The sequence below is a fragment of the Mytilus galloprovincialis genome, chromosome 10 (genome assembly GCF_965363235.1).
Source record: "Mytilus galloprovincialis chromosome 10, xbMytGall1.hap1.1, whole genome shotgun sequence".
Taxonomy (NCBI): Eukaryota; Metazoa; Mollusca; class Bivalvia; order Mytilida; family Mytilidae; genus Mytilus; species Mytilus galloprovincialis.
Genome location: NC_134847.1, coordinates 37,551,298 through 37,566,172, shown reverse-complemented (window position 1 = coordinate 37,566,172; position 14,875 = coordinate 37,551,298). Strand labels below are relative to the sequence as shown.

At 34.9% G+C, this 14,875-nt stretch overlaps 1 protein-coding gene across 1 annotated transcript in view; it reads left to right on the top strand.

Annotated features, from left to right (window-relative positions):
- The window catches only part of LOC143047494 (alpha-mannosidase 2C1-like), an 86,827-nt gene that overhangs the window by 1,431 nt on the left and 70,521 nt on the right, over positions 1-14,875 (top strand). Inside the window, exon 2 of the mRNA XM_076220552.1 lies at positions 13,016-13,750. The gene's annotated coding sequence lies outside the window, so the exon portion shown is untranslated. The remainder of the gene's footprint in view (positions 1-13,015; positions 13,751-14,875) is intronic.

Sequence of the window (14,875 nt, the reverse complement as noted above, 5' to 3'; positions counted from 1 at the left end):
TCTTAGATCTTCATACAAGGGACAATTTAAAAGTACATGTTTTTCATCGTCTAAAATATTACAGTTAAAACAGACTCTTTCGTCTAGATTTTTTCTTTCATATCGACCAGTCTCAATTTTTAATGGTGCTACACCACATCTAAACTTTGAAAAAGCACTACGATGGCACTGTAGCATTTTCTGTAGCAAATATTGCTCAGTGTTATAAGTATGTTTAAAAAGTTTATATGTTCTCAATTTACAACCGGTACTATATGAAAAAATTCTTGTACACCAGTCTTTTTTTATATTTATCAAACATTTTGAGAAAGCAGTAATCCTCGTTCAACTAAATCAACGTACTTTGAGCTAGCTCTAGAGTAACGTATCAATTGAGACACAGTATACACCATATGCTGGAAGACGAAATTGGATATATCAAATGGACATTCAGAATAAAACTACTCATGCAGTTAAGACTGACAATACCCCGGCCAAAAAAGACAAAAAAAACCAACAAACATGAACAAAATAAGTCTATAAAACACACACTTAAAAACCAAAAACCGAGCAATACAGGTGCCGTGATACATATGTTTGTTTAAATTGACAATACAATCTATTTATTGCTAAAGGCATTGACCCGCATTTCCTCTGAAACCATACAGAAATATTTGTAATATGACGTATAACTGTTGTGTTTTGTACTTCCTAAATTTGTATTTGAAACAATCGTTTTTCTACAGAAAGCAGGGTTTTTTTTGGAGAAAATAACCCAATTCGGAGAACGTTATTGATCCGTGTCTTACATGCTTTCGCGCATGCTCCGTGGAAGCTTATCCCCGCGAGATTTAAAAACTTTGTTTTAACACTTGCCCATTATGTACCGCGATTTCGCGGGCATCTTCTAGTCATGTCAATTGCTACGTATTAACCTCCCGCTTCGATTTAAACTTTAAGGTCACAAAAAATATTTTGAAATATAAAACCTATTGCAGATTGAAAGTTATTAGCTACGAATTTTATAGTTGAGTTGAAACTAATAATTGACATATAAAAGAAAACGTTTTTGACGTAATCATTTACAAAAATGGAATATTGAATGATTATAAGTAATTATGTAGTAGTATAAATGAAGCAGTGAGTTTCGGTTCAGTTCTGTCAAAACTTCTGAGGGTGAAACTTGATTGAAATTGACTTTTAGACTGTCAACGAAAGGTTTGGTGGATTGTTGGACGTTACTTTTAATTTTTCAGTCGGGTCATTCTTTTCAATTCGCTCAGATCATTCATTCACCAACTGCATGAAGTCACAACGGCAAAAGTATATATGTATGCGATGTTGGTCCATATGCATGGCATAACCTTATACAGTTAACTCTCGTTGTCTCGAACTCGGTTGACTCGAAATTTCGGATGAGTCGAAGTTTTCACGTGGTCCCGAACTTTATTCCATACAAAAGTATGTAATTCGACTCCTGATGAGTCGAAATTGGATGAGTCGAAATTTCGGTTGAGTCGAACTAAATCTACGGTCCCAAGGTTAACAAAAGCATTCAAAATTCATTTTTTTTATCTCGAACTAATACACATATGTCAAAACATGACCTCCGGGATTTAAATGGATTGAAGAGTTAATCTGACAATACACGTGTAATTAAATTTCCGGTCATTGACCACTGTATTGATTTATGACATGCTATTTCCATGAGTGTTTACCTAAGATTATCTTTTATAGAATTTTGATAAATAATGAGTGATACATTGTTAATGTTCATGAAAAAGTATTTAAAATGTTTACAAAACAATTAATTTGTGATTTACACTAATGAGCTTGGGTGTGTATAAAGTGAGGATTATTGCTTCCGTTGATGATCACCTAAAAACTACTCAAACGGCGTCTTTGATCTTGTTATATTTTCTTTTGAAAAGAAAGAGTGAGATAAAACAAAATGAATAGAAATCAAAATTTTCTTAAATCTTTTGTATCCGAGAATAAACAATTTTGTCAGCTATAACCGACCTGAATAACGAAACTATCGATTGGAATTTACACTCTTGGAAAAGCCATAGGATTTTTTTTTAATTGAAACAATTGAATGAGTAAAAATAATGTCATTATAATAATAAAAGACTGTGACATACAAATACATCGATCTGATACTAGAATATCGATCCCCTTGCCATATTCACCCGGATTTATTTTAGCTTTACCAAGCTAAGCAAGAGTTGTGTCCCTTAGATTGTCGAACTTCCGGTGTTCGTTTGAGTCGAACTACGTGTATCTCGAAATTCAATAAGCTGTCATGTTTATTATTGAAAACAATGACAACTGAAAAAACTTTTAACTAAAGCACAACAAGCCAAAGGAATTTGTCGACTGTTTCGACCCACAAAAAACAAAAGTGTCCTACTGGGAAACCATGGTGTTTATTATGGTATTTATCTATGTTCATGATGCTATGAAATTAAAAACAGAGATATCTTCAAAATAAAATTTGCTATGTGGATTAATTTTATATGTTTATAGATTATCGTTGATCATCTCAACGAGATTGATTTTCTCGCTTGAGCTGGTACAGTGAGATGACTAATGATTATCTGTTTATCGCTATTTTACCTATGACGACGTTGTCAATTTCATGTCAATTTCGTTAGCAACGCCACGTGGCCTCCTTAGTTTCTAGCGATAATTATTCCATCTCAAGCGAGAAGCATGATATGAAAATTATTACAAAAAAAAGATCAAAGGAAAAATGCACAAAATAGCGATAATTATATTTATCTATTCATAAATTATGTCGGGGTCACATGTCGTTTTCGACAAACTTCGCTTGTCATTTCGATTGTAAATTAGATTATGAATGTGAATGGAATCCACTCTCATAACGATGGTTCTTTTTATGAGTTTGTGTTTATTGCTAATCTTGGACTGATGTAATTCTAATTAATATACGTTTTAGAATGTTATAAATCATATATGACAGTTTGATTCATTTCGCGATCGGAGGACATGTATATGGTATAGATAATTCCCAATTAAAATAGCATATGTATGCAAAGAAAGGATATTATAAAAAAATTTTAAACAATTTTTGCATTCTCAAATTTTTTGAAGGGTTTTAATGGTCTTAGTATGTCATAGTCGACCGTTTCATTCTTTTATGTGGGAACTAATAAAAAGACACTAAATATAACTGAATAAAGATACACACAGTAAACAGAAATTAAAGAAAACCGATATGAACCCAGCAAAATGTGTTGCCTGTACCAAGTCTCTGGTCATTTGGACTGCGTTTTTGTTTTTGTTTTCTGTTTTTGTTTCTTTATCTGAGTCAGGTGTCGTGAGGTCTGTTCGCTCCTCTTGTTTTGGGATTTTTGCCAGACGTTCGAAATCCTCTGATTTTATCCATGTAGTGCCTTTAAAAAAAATTGCCAAATAACCCCTACTTTTCTTTTCATATGTTTATTACATATAGTTTTAAGATGCCTTCTTTGAAAATCTTATTAAAACCTTGTTATTTTTTCATACTTTCTGAAAGGTAAAAGGTGTTAATTGTAATTGTATGAAAAATCTAAAGCAAAACATTTCCTGCCAAATTTTTAGGGGCTTATATATCTCAAGCTCACGGAATTTATTTTCAGCTCACCGGGCCCAAAAGGGCCAAATATGCTTTTCTCATCACTTTGCACCCATCATCTGTCGTTAACTTTTACAAAAATCTTCTCCTCTGAAACTATTGGACCAAATTTAACCAAACTTGGCCACAGTCATCATTGGGGTATCTAGTTTTTAAAAATGTGTCCAATGACCCGGCCAACCAACCAAAATGACCGCCATGGCTAAAAATAAAACGTAGGGGTAATGTAGATTTTGGCTAAATGTAAACAAACGACCAATGATAATCTGTTTATCGCTATTTCACATATGACGACGATGTCAATTTCATTAGCAACGCCACGTGCCCCCTAAGTTTCTAGCCATAATTTTTCGTAACACTCGACTCCGTTGCACTGAGAAAGGAAATCATCAGTCATCAAGATCAAAGGAAAATTTCGTAAAATTATAAATACCGATAATTTCCTTTCTCATCAGAGTCGTGTGATAGAAACTAAGGATGCACGTGCCCGTTATCAATGTTATTAACAACGTCGTCATAGGTAAAACAGCGATAAACAGATTTTCATGGTTGTCAACTCGATTGCTTTTCTCACTTTCGAAGTATCGGCTCAATGGAGAAAATCAATCTCGTTGAGATGATCAACGACCATGACGTTGATAATCTATAAATATTCTCAATATTATTAGTTAAACTAGATGTGTCAAAGCGACACGAATGGCCCCGTCTCAAAAAATTGAAAAATCTGCAATTTCAATAACACATGTGGGCACAAACATGATGGTAGTCTCATGTATCAAAAATCAGCTCAAAATCTGGAGGCGTATAGAAAAAAAGTCTGTATATATAACTGTGATTTCCACAATTTTCAAAGTTGTAAACCCTTGATTTTGGCAAAAATTACCAGAGCGGAACAAAACTTAAACTTGATCTGTTACTCATCATGAGTAACTCACATACCAAAAATCAGCCCAATATCTGAAAGCGTTTATAAAAAAAGTCTGTATAACTATGATTTTCAACAATTGATCAAAGTCCATATAGCCTGTAATTTCGGCAAAAATTAGCCTCGCGGTACAAAACTTAAACTTAATCTGTAACTTATCTTGGTTAACTCACATGCCAAAAAAAAACTATACTAAATATATAAACGCTTTCAGATCATATTGGGCTTAAATATGAAAAATCTATTAAATATGCAATTAAAAACGCTCCGATTCAGGCTTGAATATGAAAAATCTATTAAATATGCAAAAAATCGTAATTTTTCAGATGGTTTTTGTCAAAAATGAAAGTGGCCGCATCTGTGTTCATCCTCAATCTTTATATATGTTACTAGAACACACCCGTGATATTGCGGGATCGTGACTGAATTAAAGTATATAACTATGCGCAACCCTTATTTCAGTATTATTATTGTCATCTGATAAAGTCATGCTGATTATAAGATACACAGTTTTCTCTGCTTTCAAATCTTTCTGTTTGGACCTTGCGAACTGGAACTTATCAATTATTGCCATTTGGTAATATTAATTATTTGGAAAACAAAAGGTCCTGGAATGGAGAATTTTTTAAGCAACATTATTGTCCTAGAGTATATTAGTTATAAATAAAGTTGAATTCTTTGATTCGCTGTTTTACGTCATGCCCCGGCGTCATGCCTGTTAACAAATTGAAAACTGTACCTATACGCCTTATCTTTAGTCCAGATTTTTAGTATTCGTATTGTTATCTTAGAAAGTCTTACTGATTATAAAATACTACAATAGGTAACAATTTGACAATGATTGATCGAATTTAGTAGTGTCAACCCTGTGATTAGTATTCGTATTGTTATCTTAGAAAGTCTTACTGATTAAAATACTATAATAGGTAACAATTTGACAATGATTGATGGAATTTAGTAGTGTCAACCCTGTGATTATGACCCGTGTAAATAGCATAATCCTAAATACACCGTTTGGTGGTGCGCCTGTCAGGTGCGGAACGTATACATATAAGGTAATAGGTAACAGGTGAATATACTATAATATTGGTATCGGTATCGGACTCGACACGGAACTTCTTAATTATTGGCAATATTAATTACTTGGAGAACAAAAGGGCCTGGAGTGGTGTAATTTTTAATCTACACCTTTGTACTATATTAGTTATATATAAAGTTGAATTCTTTGATTCGTCGTTTTTACGTGATGACGGCTGACAAATTGGACCACGTAATTTTAGTATTATAGAGTATTACATGTATTATCATCAAATACAACTTACATTTCAATATTATGAATGAACACGAATGCGACCACTTTCATTTAAGACGGAAACCATCTAAAATGTAACTAAAATGCTAAAATTGTGAAGATTTCAGTAATTTAGCATAACTTAATGATGTTAGTACCCGATATATGTGCATTGTATTGTCAAAAACAGCCCATATTTGTGTAGCAGAGGCATTCTACTTTCCAATAAATAGCTAAAATATTACAGTTTCACAATTTTGTAAAACTGCTATATTTTGGGGACAAAAAGGGGTCTTACTGAACCTACTCCTTTCTTGAATGTACAAACAGGTGCGTAGCTCCCTATACGCTAACACGCAGTTGCGTGCACATCGATTCGGCATGCAAAAAAAAAATGGCAAAATAAAAATTCATAGATTGAATGTTAAAGGAAACACCTATGTTGTCACTTTTTTAATTGATAAAATATCATTAAATAACGGCATTTGGTTTCAAAATAAAAGTGTTATTGGAGATTATGACAAAATCGGAAAGTAACTTGTATCTTTTACAAGATTTGAATTTGTAATACTCAGACTAAGACATGTAGTTTTTGGAGCACATTTTACAGTGTACGGTTCATCAGTTTGGAATGAGGTGTACCAATCGGCATTAGAATTATCAGAACCCTTCGATATCGTTGAAAATATGCCGAGGCGATGTGGTCGACAGACTACCAGAGCCAATCACCCTGCAAACACGCCAAAACAGTATTGGAAAGTCTCATTGTTTTTTGCGTATGTTGAAAACAAATGTACGATCAACAATGAACGACGACAGTTACTAGCATTACTGCATATTCATCGGCAATTTTGAGTAAATTCTGTATCACAAATATGTGTTGTTTATGTATTACGTACTCTATTCAGAGGATATTTTAATAGTATCTACATATAGCTCCTCTTTTAACCGTCCTATGACCGAAAACTGGAAAAGAAAACATTTTTCTGCATAAAAGGGTCACAAAAATTTTCGCCTCGCTCCGCTCGGCGGTAGTTGCTTGCACATTGTTTCTTTCTAGCTACGCCCCTGTACAACAAAGGTAGAATCTTGTTGTAAAATATTGATGGCCCTGAAAAGGACCGTTACTTCATAAGAGATACAGGGGCGGATCCAGCCATTTTAAAACGGGGGGGGGGGGGGGGGGGTTCCTAACCCAGGACAAAGGGTGGTTCCAATTACATGTCCCCATTCAAATGCATTGATCGTCCAAAAAAAGGGGGGGTTCCAACCCCCGGAACCCCCCTCTGGATCCGCGCCTGAGATACCATCAGCTGCTGGCACTCTATTCATGTCCAATGCCTTTTTTCCTCGTCTCTAGGTGGGCTTCCAGTGTAACCATGGCAACGTAAACGCTGCCACTCATAAGGTTATTCGCCGGTGAATAATAGGGTTATGCACCGCTGGTGGAAATTTTTAGGGTTATTCGTCCTTCCTTGCAATTGAATGAAAAAACAACTGAATTATTCCATGTCACGTGATAACGTTTTACCCAATAGAATTGTTTAAAATATATGTAAGGTATAATAATATAAATAATACATGTCAAATATATTTTGTTAAATGGAATTATGAACTGATGTACATGTTTATCTTCCAGTGCTCCTCTGACCCTGACCTCATATTCATAGTAAATTGATCAATGTTACGCTTTCCTTGTAGTTTTTTCTCTCGCATACTATTAGTCCAACGAATTTCGTCTTAATTGCGGTGTGCCGCAGGGCTCTGTGCTTGGCCCAAAGCTATATACTATATTTTCGAAGCCGATCGGCGAAATCTGTAGACGTCACAACATGTCTTATCAATGCTACGCCGATGATACGCAGATCTATTTAGTTTTCGAACCTCTTGATAACTGGAAAACACATCGAATCGAATTGAGGACTGTTTGGCCGATATAAGTTCCTGGATGTGTGTGAACATGCTTAAACTAAACGAGGACAAAACGGAACTGATGCTATTTGCTCCGAAAAACCGAGTGAAAGATTTGAAGGATTGCAATCTCACCTTTAAAGGAAACATCATTACAAGTTCTGAGTGTATTAAAAATCTGGGCGTTCATTTTGATAAGACTCTGTCAATGCACCAACAAGTCAGTTCAGTTTCGAGATCATGTTTTTATCAAATACGAAATATAGGCCGCATACGTCCGTACATCAACGACGATGCATGACAAACTCTGGTCAATTCGTTAATCATTTCTCGATTGGATTATGGCAACGCTTTACTCTATGGACTACCAGCTTACATGATTCAGAGACTACAAAGGGTTCAGAACACTGCTGCGCGAGTAGTTACAAGAAAAAAGAAATACGAACACATCAGTGGCGGATGCAGGAATTTTCGAAAGGGGGGGTGCTAGCCCAGGGCAAAGGGGGGGTGCAGGGGGGGTGCAAACACATGTCCCGATTCAAATGCATTGATCGGCCAAAATAAAGGGGGGGGTGCGGACCCCCGGAACCCCCCCTCTGGATCCGCCACTGCACATTACTTCGACACTTGAGTCTCTTCACTGGCTGCCTGTGCAATACAGGGTGCAATACAAAATATTATTATATGTATTCAAGTCCGTGAAACATGAAGCGCCATTATATCTTAGTGAACTTGTAAATTTATACAGGCCATCAAGACCATTAAGGTCTGAAAACAACTTAACACTCGTAACTCCTATTGTGCGAACCAAAACCTACGGCAATAGAAGATTTGATCAAGTAGCGGCCATCCTTTGGAATGCATTACCAAAAAAACTTCAAAATGCAAAGTCGGTGCCTGTATTCAAAAAGAACTTAAAAACTCACTTTTTTCGACAAGCATTTTTATCCCTTAAATTCGTTTCTGTGATACATTGTGCCATAGACGTTAGCCTGCTTTTGATTTATCGAACCTTTCTTTTAACTGGAGATATGTTTTATTTATAATATGTAAATTGTATGTTTTTTTTTTTTTTTTTTTTTTTTTTTTTTTTTAGTAGCACACATATTTTTCATTTCAGTAATTATATTTTTACATGGTAATATTCCTTTTTCATCTTTTGAATACGTTTTCAAATTTTTAACTTATATTTGATAATTTGTAATAGCAATCTTATTTTAAACTTTTTTGGCTATTTGTTTTACCAATTTTATTCAGTATAATTTTTTACTCGTTTTTTTATTTTGATTCATTGATATATATATTCCACTTTTTTGAAAAAAAATTCCACATTATTAATCCTTTTATCTAGAAAAGTTTTAACACTTAAATATTTATTTTGTGGGTTCATGTTTTATATTTTTATCACTGTCTGTGTGTATATTTCGTTTAACATGTGATGTAAAGCGCTTTGAGTAATATTGTTTTAGATTTAGCGCTATAGAAAAATTGTAATAATAATAATAAATAATTAGCAATTTGTGTCAACGTTATATAATTAATATGTGTTTCTTACTAGGTTCATCCGACCTTCACCCAATATCCATGGTTAAGTGGGTAATGTTAAGTTTTCGGAGTTAGGCCGATTACACGCATGCTACGAAATAGGTATTTGGTTTATAGAATGATTGTTAAGTGTATGTGTTTGTGTGTTTAAGTTCATCTGACCTTGACATCATTTCCGTGGTATAGGTCAATGTTAAGTTTTCATGTTTATGTTTGTATAATATCAGATACTATAAACAATAAGACAGCTCAGTTTTGCATGGTGTACATGTATGGTAGAGTAAATTTGACCTTGACCTAATTTTTGTGGTTCAACCCACCACTTTTATTCCCCTTTAAAAGTGTCCTGTACCAAGTCAGGAAGATGGCCATTGTTATATTATTGTTCGTTTCTGTGTGTGTGTTGCATTTTAACGTTGAGTCGTTTGTGTTTTCTCTTATTTTTGAGATATTGAGATCAGACGTGGCACGGTACTTGTCTATCCCAAATTCATGTATTTGGTTTTCATGTTATATTTGTTATTCTCGTGGTGTTTTGTCTGATGCTTGGTCCGTTTCTGTGTGTGTTACGTTTCGGTGTTATGTCGTTGTTCTCCTCTTATATTTAATGCGTTTCCCTCGGTTTTAGTTTGTTACCCCGATTTTGTTTTTTGTCCCTGGATTTATGAGTTTTGAACAGCGGTATACTACTGTTGCCTTTATTTTTCGTAATGAGGTCTGTTTCTCAGATCTATGAGCAACAGGCCTAACTACATTTGGTGTGTGGCATGACTTTTAGGTGTCCATGTCTGTCTGGCAGGTTCTATCTGACCTTGACCTCATTTAGATGGATAATTCATGATGTAAAGCGTATATGATACTTGTACATATCACAGACTTTCAATATAGATTCAAGATGATAATTAGAGCAGGTGAGACATTTCATCGTGTTCTCGATAGAGAAACTGAAAAACAAAGTAAGGCCTATATATAAGGCAATACACTAGTATCTGAAATTGTAAATCTTACTGATGTCAGAGGAATTGTTTTGGGGTGCAGATTGCATGCAAGGCAATCAAAACCCTATGTTACCGACTTGATAAGTAAATCATATCACTACCTATTTGATACACAAAATATAGTGCATTGATCTTAACATTCCATCCATCCTATCCATTAACATTTTCAGAAATTAATCAATGTAATAAATGCTCAGACAGTCACGTCATAAAACGATGTAACAACTGTCAAGAAAATTACATAACTTTTGCAAAGTGCAGGAATCTCATATCTGTCATTGTTAATAAAATTAACGGTACCAATTTTCTTGCACCAGATGCGCATTTCGACAATACATGTCTCTTCAGTGATGCTCGTGGCCAAAATATTTGAAATCCAAAGCTTTTATAAAAGATGAAGAGCTATAATCCAAAAGGTCCAAAAAGTATAGCCAAATCCGTGAAAGGAATCAGAGCTTTGCATGAGGGAGATACATTCCTTAATTTATAATAATTTCTATCATTTTGTAACAGCAAATTTTAATAACACAAAAAAATCCGTATTTTCATGCCAGTACTTCGGTACTGGCTACTGGGCTGGTGATACCCTCGGGGACTAATAGTCCACCAGCAGAGGCATCGACCCAGTGGTAGTAATAAAGTTAAAGTCATCTTAAAAAATTGGAGGTATCTCCCATTGTTCAGAATTAAATTGGCACTAGAACACACCCGCGAAATCGCGGGCATTTAGAGCGTATTTGAAAGGATGTAAAGTGTTGTAGGAAGAATTTTGTAAAAGATTTAATAACTTGAGAATTTCAGGAAAAGTATCAAAAGTCATAGGTACTTGGGGACAGGAAAATGTTTTTTTTAACCCTCCTCCTTTATTTCCAAAATTCACATTTTTTGTTTTCTATTTATTTCATTATGAACATACATTTAGTGTACATGTATTATGAACATTCCAGTCAGGAGCTTGTAATTCAGTGGTTCAGTGATATTTGTTTTTCGTTCATTTTTTGTACATAAATAAGGCTGTTAGTTTTCTCATTTGAATTGTTTTACATTGTCATTTCGGGGCCTTTTATATCAGACCATGCAGTATCGACTTTTGCTTATTGTTGAAGGCCGTTAGGTGACCTTTAAATTTCGGTGTCATTTTGGTCTTTTGTGGAGAACTGTCTCATTGGCATTCATACCACATCTTCTTTTTTTTTGTAAAACATTTAGTGATTTGAGTATTTCAGAAAAGGTATCAAAAGTCATAGGTAATTTGGGACAGAATAATTGTTTTTCTAGCCCGGTTCCTCCTTTTTCCACAAAAAAATCCTTTTTTTTTTGTTTGTTCTCTATTAATTTTAATGACACATGAATAATTTTAGCGCTTATCTGTATATTATGAACATTCATTAAAGGGGGGGGGGGTCGGGGCAGAGGCGGATTTAGTGGCGCCCCCCCCCCTTTCTGAAAAATAATTGGTTGCTTATATAGGGAATCAATGAAGCATGACCGGAGCGGGCCCCTCTTAGGCAGTCAACGGGCCTCTTCGTATGAAAAATTCTGGATCCGCCACTGCGTAGGGGCCCTGATCCCAATATCCCGGTCTTGAAAACATGAAATCCCGAGGTTATGAATTTATTATACAAATTAAATATCTCGACATCCCGAAATTCGAAAAAAGAAATCCGGGATCCCGAAATGGTCAATCCTGAAATTTCGATCTTAAAAACACCCATTCCAGACGTCCCGAAAGTATATTTTCTTTTTACAGTCAATTCTCAGTGTAATAATTGATATATTATTCAGACCCTCTCTATTAAATTAACCCTGTGACTGCCGTGGATAGTAAACTTGAAAATGATATCAGACAGAAAATACACTTTATTCGTAGTATATGTATTTGTTTCAAAGTAAAAAGAAAAACGCAAACCGGAGGTCTAATCTGACTTAAATTTCGTCCAATGACGGATATAAGACAGAAAATACACTGTATTCGTAGTATTAATGTATGTTCAAAGTATACAGAAAAACGCAAACCGGAAGTCTAATCCGACTTAAAATTTCCCCCAATGACGGAAACATATCCGGACGTCTTTTTTCTTGTTTTTCACCCAAAATAACTCAATCTGAATAATCATATGAATGGATGACATATACGATTATGCACTGTACCCATAGGACACAGAGGCATGATGATTAATTTATTGTGGAAAGAAGAGAAGCGACACCCAAAATGAGGTCTTCTAGTTTAATAGTATAGATGTGCAAGGTCATGGTGTCTCGGCAAATCTAAAAAAAAAAAAAAAAAATATACCATGAGATATCAGAGCAATTTCGTAATAGCTTCTTATATGAGTTATTGCATTAAATAATGATAAACCTTTACTCGTTTCTGTCTTATTCATGTTATTAGCATCTCAAAATCAATAACATATAGAGAGACAGCAAGATGAGGTCTACAAATAATTCAACACTTCTACAAATTTTCGAATTTATTAATATCTTTCAGCAGTTGTGGACTATAAATGTCAATGTTAAGTACCCATTCTCCAATATTTTAAACAACTGAACAGAAAGTGAGAAATCATTAGCAGAAAACATGATAGGAAAAGCAAAATTTACAGATATATACTATTAACATAACCCAAATTGTCAAACGTATCCATTAAGGTGATTTTGCCCTTAATGTTGTTGCTATCACCATGCAGTAAACAGTTTTTGCATTCTTTATTTTTTTCAATTTTCAGATTTCTCCCTGCTTCACATTACAAAATGACCGAACGTGTAGAAGAAAGCATACCTTCTCCAGAAACATTGAATTCTGCAATATCCGTCATTCCACCACTTTCTTCTTTAGAGAGTAGTTCGACCGATGATGCATCTATGTTTTGGTCGACGAAAAATATTAGTTATACAATGTTCCCGATGTCTATATCATCTCACAGCGAAGCCTGTGCTGAACAGAAAGTGATATTTTCGCCGACAGTTTCACCTGTGCAGTCGTCCGAACAGTTACCATTTATATCACCCATGAGCCGATGTTTTTCTAGTCATATCAGAAATTCTTCTGGTGAAGATGTGATTGTTGATCAAGATACGGAATTATATAATACTACACTATACAAAACTGAATCCCAAATGCACCACACATTAACAGCTACTGATGCAATGACTATAATCGAAGATTCATCTGTGGAAGTAAATCATTCGTTTAATGACGATTCTGATGTTTCTGAGAATCGATTGCAGTGTGACAGCAGTCGAGCGTCGACTCCAAGCACTTTAGATGCAGATTCGATCATGTCTTTATCTTTGTCGTTTAACGACAGTGACGACGATTCGTCTTATATGGATGTGGATGAGATTGCGGATGAGACAAATTATATGGTGGATAACGAGAGGAATGACATTGTTTATAAAGTAGACAACGAACAGTCAATTCAGATGTCTACGAATTTTAACGAAACAGTCAATACAAACAGGTTAGTTTGCGGATAGAAATGAACATTGCTTCAATATTGATGCTTATAATACTTTATTTCTGCAATAACAATTCAGTACACTTAAAAAAACGCATTTAAGTACGCGTCTTTTTTCAGTTCAATAACATAATACATATATAAAACTTGAAAATGCTTTTTGGAACTGTGCATTTAGGATGTAAGCTTCTGTAATGTTTGTCTGTTGTGTCGTCGTTTACTAATCCTGGTGGTGGTGGTACTCCCATCTGACCGTTTATGCTTGGTCATGTTGATGTAGGTCCAAAGTCGTTTCATGCAGTACGTTTTTTACGAATCACTTTTTCAAGTACTTGGTGTAACTATGTATTCACAGGGGCGTAGCTAGAAAGAAACAATGTGCAAGCAACTACCGCCGAGCGGAGCGAGGCGAAAATTTTTGTGACCCTTTTATGCAGAAAAATGTTTTCTTTTCCAGTTTTCGGTCATAGGACGGTTAAAAGAGGAGCTATATGTAGATACTATTAAAATATCCTCTGAATAGAGTACGTAATACATAAACAACACATATTTGTGATACAGAATTTACTCAAAATTGCCGATGAATATGCAGTAATGCTAGTAACTGTCGTCGTTCATTGTTGATCGTACATTTGTTTTCAACATACGCAAAAAACAATGAGACTTTCCAATACTGTTTTGGCGTGTTTGCAGGGTGATTGGCTCTGGTAGTCTGTCGACCACATCGCCTCGGCATATTTTCAACGATATCGAAGGGTTCTGATAATTCTAATGCCGATTGGTACACCTCATTCCAAACTGATGAACCGTACACTGTAAAATGTGCTCCAAAAACTACATGTCTTAGTCTGAGTATTACAAATTCAAATCTTGTAAAAGATACAAGTTACTTTCCGATTTTGTCATAATCTCCAATAACACTTTTATTTTGAAACCAAATGCCGTTATTTAATGATATTTTATCAATTAAAAAAGTGACAACATAGGTGTTTCCTTTAACATTCAATCTATGAATTTTTATTTTGCCATTTTTTTTTTTGCATGCCGAATCGATGTGCACGCAACTGCGTGTTAGCGTATAGGGAGCTACGCACCTGATTCAATGTACTTTCAATATGCCTTTCTTAT